The sequence below is a fragment of the Eucyclogobius newberryi genome, unplaced genomic scaffold (assembly GCF_026437365.1).
Source record: "Eucyclogobius newberryi isolate DKJ021-1_F unplaced genomic scaffold, fEucNew1.0.hap1 SCAF_1, whole genome shotgun sequence".
NCBI lineage: Eukaryota > Metazoa > Chordata > Actinopteri > Gobiiformes > Gobiidae > Eucyclogobius > Eucyclogobius newberryi.
In genome coordinates this window covers 14606880-14619816 of record NW_027315723.1, presented here as the reverse complement: position 1 = coordinate 14619816, position 12937 = coordinate 14606880, and the positions used below count along the sequence as shown (strand labels likewise).

At 46.6% G+C, this 12937-nt stretch overlaps 1 protein-coding gene across 3 annotated transcripts in view; it reads left to right on the top strand.

Moving 5' to 3' along the window:
* Nucleotides 1-12937, top strand: part of LOC140346084 (double-stranded RNA-specific editase 1-like) — a 74793-nt gene that overhangs the window by 35905 nt on the left and 25951 nt on the right. The window lies entirely within an intron of this gene.

The following is a 12937-nucleotide window of genomic DNA, read 5'->3' as shown; positions in this document are numbered from 1 at the left end:
ATTTTATTTGAGACGGGGACAGTGCACAATATACATTAACCTTATCAGGAGAGATGCATTGTGAGTGGATTATTGACACATTTCGTTTGTGTCTTTTTCTTTTTTTGCCATTTCAGAACCACAGTACAAGAGTATGTAGAAAAGTATGCATATTACTGTCCAGTCCAGTCCAGTTACCTGTAACAGACTCATTCTGATCATTTCAACACTGGAGCTGGGATTCACACAGGGATTTTCATTTGTCACAACAATAAGGATTCTATACAAATATGGTGAGGCTGCCATAGATAATGAATAATATTGTTGTTTTGGAAATATGCCAAATTTGAACATCAAATATATCGTCTTTAAAATAATAAGGCTGCAAAAAAAAGCGGTTTAATGAAAACAAAAACATTTGCTGCATGATTTTTTAATTAAAGATAATATCTTTTTGGTTAATTTTACAATCCTAATATGTTTTATGAAATTCCCAAAAAACACTTACAGCCTTGTTTTTGCACATTTCTGATGGATTGCAATAACAGCCTTCGAATCATTATCGAGATCCTAAAAAATATCGAGATATTCATTTTTGTCAAAATCCCCAACGGCAAAACATTTTTAACAATATATATTACAATTTTTACAGCAGCACTGTTATGAAATGCACTTATTTAAATATTTAAAGCAGGGCAGGAAACAAGTTTTATTTCCCTAAATACCGGTAAGCAACAAAATGTGAGTAAGTTTAGTGTAATATCCCAAACGAATATGCATGCCAGTACATCAACACTGGACCCACAGTCACCAAGTATATCAGTAATTTCATTTTTAGGATCCTTTTGTCACTTTAGTACATAAATGTACTGAATTACATTGTCATTACATTTGACTATTTTCATCATGATAAAAAGTGCTTAATTAACTTGAACTGCTTTTATATAGTCTAGTAAGAGTGTGGGTTGTGTGTGCGGCACAGAGCTGTGATGAACAGTGCTCTGGGGCCCTGAGGATGACGGCGCATGAATAACTCTGCTCTTATTTAGATTTATGTCCCGAGTCTGTTTCCTTCACAGCCACAAACCTCCAGGAGTACACAGAGGAGGGCTGGGGTATGTTGAAAAATGCATCATATCACAGTTGTAATTGTGTTGCGTTAAAACGATTAAAAATGACTGCAAAAACCTGATTATAAATTAAAAGAGACAGACTGGATTTCTGTGATTCATTTTATGGTCTATTCACATTTTGTACGATACTTGAACCTCAAACAAAACATTTACAGGCACATTTGATCAAATTTTGGATGCAGTGTTAAAATTACATCCATCCATCCATCTTCTGCCGCTTTATCCGGGGCCGGGTCGCGGGGGCAGCAGTCTGAGCAAGGACTCCCATACTTCCTTCTCCCCAGACACTTCCTCTAACTCCTCCGGGGGGATCCCGAGGCGTTCCCAGGCCAGCCGAGAGACATAGTCTCTCCAGCGTGTCCTGGGTCTTTCCCGGGGCCTCTTCCCGGTGGGACATGCCTGAAACACCTCCCGAGGGAGGCGCCCAGGAGGCATCCGGAGCAGATGCCCGAGCCACCTCAGCTGGCTCCTCTCGACGTGGAGGAGCAGCGGCTCTATTCCGAGCTCCCCTCGTGTGACTGAGCTCCTCACCTTATCTCTAAGGGAGCGCCCAGCCACACGGCGGAGGAAACTCATTTCGACCGCTTGTATCCGCGATCTTGTTCTTTCGGTCACTACCCAAAGCTCGTGACCATAGGTAAGGGTAGGAACGTAGACCGACCGGTAAATAGAGAGCTTTGCCTTTCGGCTCAGCTCCCTCTTCACCACAACGGTCCGATGCAGCGACTGCATCACTGCAGCCGCTGCACCGATCCGCCTGTCGATCTCACGCTCCATCCTTCCCTCACTCGTGAACAAGACCCCGGGATACTTGAACTCCTCCACTTGGGGCAAGGACTCCCCACCCACCTGAAGAAGAGGGCAAGCCACCTTTTTCCGGTCGAGAACCATGGCCTCGGATTTGGAGGTGCTGATTCTCATCCCAGCCGCTTCACACTCGGCTGCAAACCGTCCCAGTGCATGTTGCAGGTCCAGGTTTGATGGAGCCATCAGGACAACATCGTGATGAGATCCTTTGGTCCCCAAACCGGACACCTTCCGACCCCTGACTGCGCCTAGAAATTCTGTCCATAAAAATTATGAACAGAACCGGTGACAAAGGGCAGCCCTGGCGGAGTCCAACATGCACTGGGAACAGGTCTGACTTACTGCCGGCGATGCGAACACAGCTCCTGCTCCGGTCATACAGGGACCGGACAGCCCTGAGCAAAGGGCCCCGGACTCCCGGAGCACCCCCCAAAGGACACCCCGAGAGACATGGTCGAAAGCCTTCTCCAGATCCACAAAGCACATGTGGACTGGTTGGGCAAACTCCCATGAACCCTCGAGCACCCGATGGAGGGTATAGAGCTGGTCCAGTGTTCCACGACCGGGACAAAAACCACTCTGCTCCTCCTGAATCCGAGGTTCGACTATCGGTCGGATTCTCCTCTCCAGTACCTTGGAATAGACCTTACCCGGGAGGCTGAGGAGTGTGATCCCTCTGTAGTTGGAACACACCCTCCGGTCCCCCTTCTTGAACAGAGGGACCACCACCCTGGTCTGCCAGTCCAGAGGCACGGTCCCCGACCGCCACGCGATGTTGCAGAGACGTGTCAACCAAGACAGTCCTACAACGTCCAGATACTTTAGGTACTCAGGGCGGATCTCATCCACCCCCGGAGCCCTGCCACCGAGGAGTTTGCGAACAACCTCAGTGACTTCAGCTTGGGTGATGGATGAGCCAGCCTCCGAGTCCCCGGTCTCTACGTCCTCTTTGGAAGACATGACTGAGGGATTAAGGAGATCCTCAAAGTATTCCTTCCACCGTCCAACGACATCCCCAGTTGAGGTCAGCAGGCCTCCACCCGCACCGTAAACGGTGTTGGTGAGACACTGCTTCCCCCTCCTGAGGCGCCGGACGGTTTGCCAGAATTTCTTTGGTGCCGACCGATAATCCTCCTCCATGGCCTCCCCGAACTCCTCCCAGGCCCGGGTTTTTGCCTCTGCGACAGCACGAGCCGCTTGGCCTGCCGATACCTGTCGATGACCTCCGGAGACCTACAAGCCAGAATGGCCTGATAGGCCTTCTTCAGTCTGACGGCATCCCTTACTTCCGGTGTCCACCACCGGGTTCGGGGGTTGCCGCCACGACAGGCACCGGAGACCTTGCGACCACAGCTCCGAGCAGCCGCATAAACAATGGAGGCGGAGAACATGGTCCACTCGGACTCAATGTCCCCAACCTACCCCGGGACATGGGAGAAGCTCTCCCGGAGGTTCGAGTTGAATACCGATGATACCAGAGTTGTCAACCGATCACCACCAGGTGGTGATCGGTTGACAACTCTGCCCCTCTCTTCACCCGAGTGTTCAAGACACGCGGCCGGAGGTCAGATGACACGACAACAAAGTTGATCATTGACCTCCGGCCTAGGGTGTCCTGGTGCCACGTGCACTGATGGACACCCTTGTGCTTAAACATGGTGTTCGTTATGGACAATCCGTGGCTAGCACAGAAGTCCAATAACTGAACACCGCTCGGGTTCAGATCGGGGAAGCCGTTCTTCCCGTTCACCCGATCACCCCTTCACCCCTCTCCAAGTGTCACTGTCATTGCCCACGTGGGCGTTGAAGTCCCCCAGTAGAACAACGAAGTTCCCGGTCGGTGCACTGTCCAGTACCCCTCCCAAGGACTCCAAGAAGGCCGGGTACTCTGCACTGCTGTTCGGCCCGTAGGCCGCCACAACAGTGAGAGACCTGTCCCCCACCCGAAGGCGGAGGGACGCAAGCCCTCGTTCACTGGGGTAAACTCCAACACGTGGCGGCTGAGCTGAGGGGCTATAAGCAAGCCCACACCAGCCCGCCACCTCTCCCCGCAGGCAACACCAGAGAAGTGGAGCGTCCAGCCCCTCTCGAGGAGATGGGTTCCAGAGCCCAAACTATATCTAGTCGGTATCGCTCAACCTCCCGCACAAGCTCAGGCTCTTTCCCCCCCAGCGAGTCCCCAGAGTTAGTCTCTGTGTTTGGAGATCTGGTCGCAGAGGCCCCTGCCGTCGACTGCCGCCCAGATCTCTCTGCACCGGCCCCTTAAGAGCGACGTGGGGCCGCCCTCCCGTGGGCCCACCACCCCGCAGGAGGATCCACCAGGCGCTCGCCATGGAGCACCCATCCCAGGCCTTGGTCTTACCCCACGGGGCCCGGCCGGGCACAGCCCGAAAGAGCGATGTGGGGCCGCCCTCCCGTGGGCCCACCACCCCGCAGGAGGATCCACCAGGCGCTCGCCATGGAGCAACCATCCCAGGCCTGGCTCCAGGATGGGGCCCCGGTGACGCCGATCCGGGCGACGTAAACGGCCTTGCTTTTGTCGTCATCATAAGAGGCTTCTGAACCGATATTTGTCTAACCTGTCACCTAGGACCTGTTTGCCTTGGGAGACCCTACCAGGGGCTTGAAGCCCCCGACAACATAGCTCCCGGGATCATTCGGGCACTCAAACCCCTCTACCACGTTAAGGTGTTGGTTCAAGGAGAGGTAAAATTACATCAATAACTATATTATAAGCGATATTCTTTTTTGTCAATGCTACCACCCCTACTATTGTTAATGCACGTCTCAGGCTTGAATGTTCATCTTGTAGAAATTCTATTGAACACTGTTGTTGTGTCCTTGGGCAAGAAACTTCACCACCTTGTCTTGAATGAATGTGATTGGCAGCCTTGCTTCTGTCAGTCTGCCCCAGGGCAGCAGTGTATCAACATATTCGTATTGAGGTTAGGCTACATATAGAAGCTTTTTACATTCAGGTTTTTACTCTTTTACACTTTAGATTCAACTGAAATAAATTATTCTTCTAAAATATTCACGATTCATATTTTTTTTGTTACATATTGTGACCTAATAACTACAATTATCGATTTAACTGACTAACCTTGACATGGAATAAGGCATGAAATTGTAACGTTATTTTGTACAGCTGGATATAAGCATCATCACTTCTATTATTTTACTTCGGGCAATTCAGTGATGTTGAATTAGGTCTTTATTTGTTTTCATAGGAGTTTTAAACCAAGGTCAAGGGAAAGGTGTCCAGATTAGTGGATAATATTGGATCTTTTTAGCCTTATTTTCTCAACACTAATTGTTCTTGTACTGTGTTAAGTTTTCTTGGTGTTTCTAAATTGATAATTTATCATAACAAAGCCATTCTCCTTCTTAAAGCAGTGCAAATCACTTTTTAACTGTGATAAGTTATCACTCAAATCCATTAGTCCATAGTGTAATCAGAAAATAAAATCATATGTTCCTCTACAGTTCCACTTTTGTAAATAGTTGTTTTTAAGTAATCCAGATTTCTCCCCTAATTGGCAAGACATTCAATGTTACTTCTGTAAATGCCCACCACAAATCTAGTTCGTAAGATTCCAAATAAATCTAAAAGTTCAATTCATTTGTGGTCTAAAATTGGTTATTTAGACAAGGATATAATAAGACGATTTCCTGTGTAGTAGCAGTAGTAGAAGTGTTAGTAGTAGCAGTAGTAGTACATATTTACATGCAGTGTCTCTAAGTCTCTCAGTCAAGTTTCAGATTTAGTGGATTTAGCGAAGTGTGGCTTTAATCTACTGGGAGCAGCGCTAACCCGATGTGCTCCGCGGTGCGTTCACTGTCGCTACGGGACTGGAGCGCATAGACTGAAGCACAGATCCATGTCAGTCAGAGAAGGGAAAGAGAGACAGAGATGGGTAAGAAGCGAGAGAGTTCCCCTGGGCCACACTGATAAGACTGACACAGGATAAGGAACTATGTGCCATGACAAATAATGATAAATGGCAATGTCGTGTCAACTTTAGTTTTTGCTTTGATTAAAATGTACTAGTTCTGTATTCCATTATACTTTGTATTAGCAGTAGGAAGATCTCGTGCCACAAGATCTCACAAGATACAATTTCCACCTGATTGTCAGGGTTCCCCTTCGTCCTGAAAATCCTGATCTGGAAAATATATATTTTGTCTACATATGTGCTGAAAAGGACTCACCCCTTCCTTCCTTTTTAACGTGGACGTGATCTGACTTTCCAGTGCCCACAGTCCCATTCAAATGAGAAGAATGATTTCAATTCTAGAAGTTTATATGTTTGGGTTCACGTGTGTGTTCCATTTCATTTGAGTTCCGTTGTTTTTTTGTGAATCAAATGTGTTTATTTATACAATACAATCATACAACAATGCAACGGCTATATATAATATATGTGTGTAACCACCTCAGAAAATATTTGTCTCACCAAACCAGCTTTAAATCTAGGGATGTAACGATATGCCAATCTCACCTCACAGACCTCACAGACCTCATGGTATAATATCTATTGCAGTATTTTGAGAAGGTATTGCTGAAGAGCCCACACAATTCAGGTTTTGCTTGCAATAGTAAGCATAATAGCCACTATTATCCTGTCATTCTTATTCATTGTGTTCAGTTCAGTTCAATTAGTTTTCTAAATTATTTTTTTTTTTTTCATATTATGTCAAGAGCCTTCCTACCAAGAACCAACGTCCACATTAGAAAACATGTGGCTGTGTATTCTGCAGCTCTGTAACTTATGCTGTTGCCATCAAATTCATGCCATTTAATGCTGAGAACAGACATTGACTTTATTGTGGCAATATTGCTACCCCAATATTGTGAGATCGTCAATATTGTTAAATCCCTAAATAAAACAGGACTAAGCCAGGACCAAAAAAGGTCTAAAAGAGGACTGCAGCATTACTTCACTAGGCCTAAACAAGGATTGACTCAAAGAAAGAAAACCATAAATTAAATTTGACGACATGATTTATGTTAAAAAAAAATCATCTTGTCTCTTCTTATCCCTTTAGCAGTAATTGTACAAGCAAAATTACTAATGAAATGAATTGAACCCTATTGGCTCAGACTATACTTGATAAATATGTTTTTGTAGCTGCAGTACACGTAAAGCAGCAGTCGTTGTTGAACCTAACTAATGTAAAAAGTGGATAAAACATCAGCTTGATCTCCTCTAATGTCCTTTGTGACAGATACTGCTCTCTGCTGGAGGCACCTTAACCCCCCGCAGTCGTCGAACGCACCACTGACCCTGAACGCACCATTAGCCACAGACATGATTCACACACGCTGCCTCTCATCTGTCAATGTAAAGTTTAAGAGCCTAACTTTGAAGGTCCGGTGTTTTACTTCTTCAAGACAACAATAAAACTAAAGGATTAACTTTTAACACAACTTTATCTGTAACAAATCTAGACTAAACCAGAACTGAACTAAGACTAAACCAGGACCAACAAAAATAGGGACTTGACCAGGATTAAACTGGGACTTAAGGCTAAATTTTGAAATTGACCAAACCCAGAATTAGAGTTGTCACAATATTTCAAACTTGATTTTGATACTATGGAAAATACTTAAAACACCCATAACATAATAGTTATAAAATATCACCCATATCTTGGACCCCCGTCCCCTACCCGGAATGCAAACGCCTTAGTTTGAGACTCGTCCCCACCCTCGCGAAGAGCGATCTCAACCCGTGAAGTAGTGTCCGCGTGAGTATAGATGTAGGGGTGTAAACAGGCCGAGGCTTGCGCGCTTCAGCGCTGGTACACAGCACTGGTCAGCGGCAGCAGCGTTGGAAGTGGAACAAAAGAAGTAGCATTTGAACTGTGTCTAAACAGCCACAGTTTCTCTCGAGCGCTGGGGGAGGGGACTGGGGACTGGTGACTCATCCAGTTGAGTAGCCCCCTTTTGTCTGGGGAAGGATAGAAATTGTTCTCTAGCTAAAGACTGTAGGAATCAATCAAAAAACTACTTTGGGTCCAGATTTTATCATGCCTAAACCAGGATAACTTTGTGACTATAAGCAACACTGTTGTAATTAACAACCAAAACCATGTCTTTAATTCTAAGACTGAACTCTACTGTACCACGATCACATCTAAAATAGTTCAAAAACCAGGACTTAACCAGGTCTAAACCATGTCTAACTTTCCCCCGTGTTTCTTTTATTCTCCCTTACCCTCAGCCATATTTCTCTGGCCTAATAATCTATTGAGCTTGTTGCTGTTGTGATTTAAAGTGTGGAGTTCTATGATGTGTGAAATTCACTATCCCGCTTGAGCGTCCCGGGGCAGAGGTGCGCAAAGATACCCTCCCCTCGCCCCCCCCACTCCCTCTCGCTGGCCCGGCCTTGACTGGGATAGCCATCTGTTGTCGGAGGCGAGACCAGCCATGCAAAACCAATGGGGTCGGCTACCTTTATAAAGTGTACCTGCAAGAGGAAAATGGAAACGTATGATCAAGTGACAAGCGAGAGTGGAGACGGAGGAGGAGAGGGAGAATGATACAAGGGGATGGAATCGGGGCTAAACCAGGATGAAACCAGGGATAAACCAGGGTGAAACCAGGGGAAAAACAGGACGAAGCAACAAATAAATCAGGGCTCATTTATGTGGATTAAGACAAAACATGGGCTAATTCACGACTAAAGGAGAGATAAACCAGGACCGTAGAGGCACGCATCAGCCTCCATAAAAGTTGAATAGTGCACCTTTAAATATAATCTCTTAAACATTTCGTCTACTTGATGTGGAGGTGTTTTGATTTGTTGATGGACATATTTGGACTCTGTAAAGTCAAAGTCATCACAGTCGACAGGTGCCACAGTGACAGGAAGTGACAGACCAAGATGGCGTAAAGACGTGTTAAAGGCTGTTATTATAGTCTAGACTTTGACCTGAGGGATGACGAGATTTTCTGCATAATTAGTCACACAAATTATTGAGGATTTCATGCAACGTTTATTCAGACAAGATGCCTAGATCTTGTTATGGGGTAAATGCTTAACCTTGTAGCTTTTGTAGGAAGCTACGGGAAAGTATTTTGACTAAGCTTATATTTTATATTTTCTAAATTAATCAGGGAACATTCTAAACCTGGACAAAAACAGTAAGCAGGACTAAACTCCCCCATGTTTCCTTCACTCTTACAGCCACCAGGACTAGACCAGGACTAGACCAGGACTAGACCAGGACTAGACCAGGACTAGACCAGGACTAGACCAGGACTAGACCTTGACTAGACCTTGACTAAACCAGGACTAGACCAGGACTAGACCAGGACTAGACCAGGACTAGACCAGGACTAGACCAGGACTAAACCAGGACTAAACCAAGACTAAACCAAGACTAAACCAAGACTAAACCAAGACTAAACCAAGACTAAACCAAGACTAGACCAAGACTAGACCAAGACTAGACCAAGACTAGACCAAGACTAGACCAAGACTAGACCAAGACTAGACCAAGACTAGACCAAGACTAGACCAAGACTAGACCAAGACTAGACCCGGATTAAATGCCACATGTTTGTTACAACCACCAGGGCTAAACCAAGTCTAAATTAGGATTTAATTCAAATGGACATTACATGATCTAAATAATTGCATGCTTAGATTGTTTTGGGATTGCAATTAAAATGTGAATAATCACTATTGTATTCTTGCATTTCTGAATCCCACTTTATGGTCAATAGAGTTTTAAATTGAACCGAATAATACCAAAACTTGTAGTTGGATGCCCACTGGTGCGGAGGAGGAGGTAGATTTCCTTGGAGGGGTATTTATGCTTGGTTGCTCTGCTCAGTGTGAGGTCTAGTTGTCCCAGCTGGCCCCGAAACGGCCCCAAAGGAGTGAAGGATCATGGGTAATCTGAAGGTCCCGGGGCGCCTGGGATACCTGCGATAGCAAGCATTGAGGGGAGAGGCTGCCAGGGGAAACAAAGGAGACACGAGACACAACTGAGAGAGGGAATTTAGTTTAGTGCAGCAGGCAGACTGGTGCGTGCGTGTGTGTGGTGCGTGTGCGTGTGTGCGGTGCGTGTGTGCGGTGCGTGCGTGTGTGCGGTGCGTGTGTGCGGTGCGTGTGTGCGGTGCGTGTGTGTGGTGCGTGTGCGTGTGCGTGTCTGCGTATGTGTATGCATGTGTGCGTGCGTGTTTATTTGTATTTAGTATATTTGCGTCTATAATTAGTATAATATAGTCCCTATAGTCAGCATTTGCTCTTGTAGTTGTTGAACTACACCAGCTACAGATATTCCATTAAAGTAAGTGTTTGTTTTGATGGTGCAGGTTTGCTCAGATGCCGTGTCATGTGCAGCCTGGTCACAGTGCGCCGCTTCGTGTCCTTGATAGGTAATGGACTTTTATCCCCATGGAGATATTATTGCTTTGTCTTAAATGTTCTCCAGTATGGCATTGAACTTACAGTATCTATCTCCATGGGGACAAGTAGATAACACTACCAGGCCAAGTTACAGGTCAGATCTGTGGAGATGCGCGAGCCTGATGCATGCATGTTTTTCTGATATTTTTCAACAAATAAACCTGTGATTGAATAAATGGAAGATGAATAAGTCAACATTTTCATAGAATAAAGTAGATGTCAAACCCCAGAAAAGTTGCACAGTGCACCTTTAATAATGAATGAACATATTATTTTGTATAAGACAAATATTTTCTTCAGCAGAAAAGTTGCTCCTGACCTGCTCCTCTGCTTCTGTATCCATCTGCTTTTTACCTCAGCCCATCTGATCTGATTTACTCCTGTCTCATGAAGATATATCACTGTTCATTTCAGCTCCAAACTGCTATGGGCTTCAGATTTGATTTTCTCCCACCTCTCTCCCTCCTCCCCCCCGTCTCTCTCTCCCTCCTCCCCCCGTCTCTCTCTCCTCCCCCCGTCTCTCTCTCCCTCCTCCCCCCGTCTCTCCCTCCTCCCCCCCGTCTCTCTCTCCCTCCTCCCCCCCGTCTCTCTCTCCTCCCCCCGTCTCTCCCTCCTCCCCCCGTCTCTCTCTCCCTCCTCCCCCCCGTCTCTCCCTCCTCCCCCCGTCTCTCCCTCCTCCCCCCGTCTCTCTCTCCCTCCTCCCCCCCGTCTCTCTCTCCCTCCTCCCCCCCGTCTCTCTCTCCTCCCCCCGTCTCTCCCTCCTCCCCCCGTCTCTCCCTCCTCCCCCCGTCTCTCCCTCCTCCCCCCGTCTCTCTCTCCCTCCTCCCCCCGTCTCTCTCTCCTCCCCCCGTCTCTCTCTCCCTTCTCCCCCCCGTCTCTCCCTCCTCCCCCCGTCTCTCTCTCCTCCCCCCGTCTCTCCCTCCTCCCCCCGTCTCTCCCTCCTCCCCCCGTCTCTCTCTCCCTTCTCCCCCCCGTCTCTCCCTCCTCCCCCCGTCTCTCCCTCCTCCCCCCGTCTCTCCCTCCTCCCCCCGTCTCTCCCTTCTCCCCCCGTCTCTCCCTCCCCCTGTCTCTCCCTTCTCCCCCCCGTCTCTCCCTCCCCCTGTCTCTCCCTCCTCCCCCCGTCTCTCCCTTCTCCCCCTGTCTCTCCCTCCTCCCCCCGTCTCTCCCTCCTTCCCCCGTCTCTCCCTCCTCCCCCTGTCTCTCTCTCCTCCTTACCCCTCTTCATCACCTGTATCCCTCTCAATATGTCAGCAGGGGCATTCGTTTTTCAGTACTCTTTCAAATGTAATTTCAAATCCACAAAATGCACGATGGAGCAGAACAGCCAAGGCGGTAATAAAAAAGTTTCTGTCGTATGTCAAGATTCATATTATGGGATAGAATGACAGATTTGTAACCTTTTTGAAAATAGATGGACAGATAGTTTTCTGTACAGAGATTTTTTATATATTTTTTTAAGATTTTGTTGCCCGTATGCTTTATTAGACAGGGAAGGAAAGAGTGAAATTGGGGATGAGAGAGGGGAGGACATGCAGTAAATTGTCAGGGTGGGCATTCGACCTCACAACATACGTGTGCTGTGCCTTAACCACTCGACCACCACGATTTATTGCAATGTTAACCATTTGAATTTGAATGCCACAAAAGGCAGTAATTATTTATGTAAACAATATTCTCTTTAGGAGCTAACTATCCCTGTCTGCATGTTTTAAAAGCTGCAAACCCTGTAGTTTAGAGCTTTAGTAACACTTTCTGAAATACTTGGGATTCTTGTATTTGTTTGGGAGTTCATATTACTTCACTTAAACGTTAATGCTCAAGTTTAAAATGTGAACTGTGTCCCGAATCTCGATTTGCTCTCTTTATGTTGCCGCAAATGTTTTTTGTAACATACTGTAGATCTGGTTAATTGCAGGCTACTAATCCAAATCTGAGCTGCAGAGCAGAGTTCAGACTTTCGGGGAGGAAATGTGACTTTGTGCCAGGTGGTCGAGTGGTTAAGGTGGTCGAGTGGTTAAGGTGGCACCACATATGCCAGTGTCTCGTAGTGACGTCTATTTGAATCCTGGCTACGACAATATACTGCATGTCCTCCCTTCTCTTTCATCCCCATTTCATGCTGACCTGTCTAATAAAGACTACGGGCCAAAAAAATAAGTCAATCAATCATACCGAAAAACATCATTTAGATTTTGAAGAGGGAAAAAAATCAAAATGGGGGGAGGGATTATCCTCTCCTATGACTGGTCGCTTTCACATTGTTATAATTCCCTGACAGCTCTGCACTTGCTTTTTCTTCTTTCTTTCTTTCTTTTTTTTCCTTTCCTTCTCTCCCCAACCCTGTCTTTCTCTGTTCGCTCTTTGCGCTCTCTTCCTCTCTCTCTCTCTTCCCTCGCCACTGGTGCCAGAAAACCTCTCCTAAATCCATTTATCATTGTCACCCTGTTACCTCGGCGCCGCTCAGACTTTGAAAACACTGTAGTGACATGAGAACCACTGCACATCACGAAATTAATTTTTATTTGTGAATTTACAAGATTAATTGTGATCTGTTTTGTGTTTTGTGACCCACTCCGGTTGCATACATGACAAGTC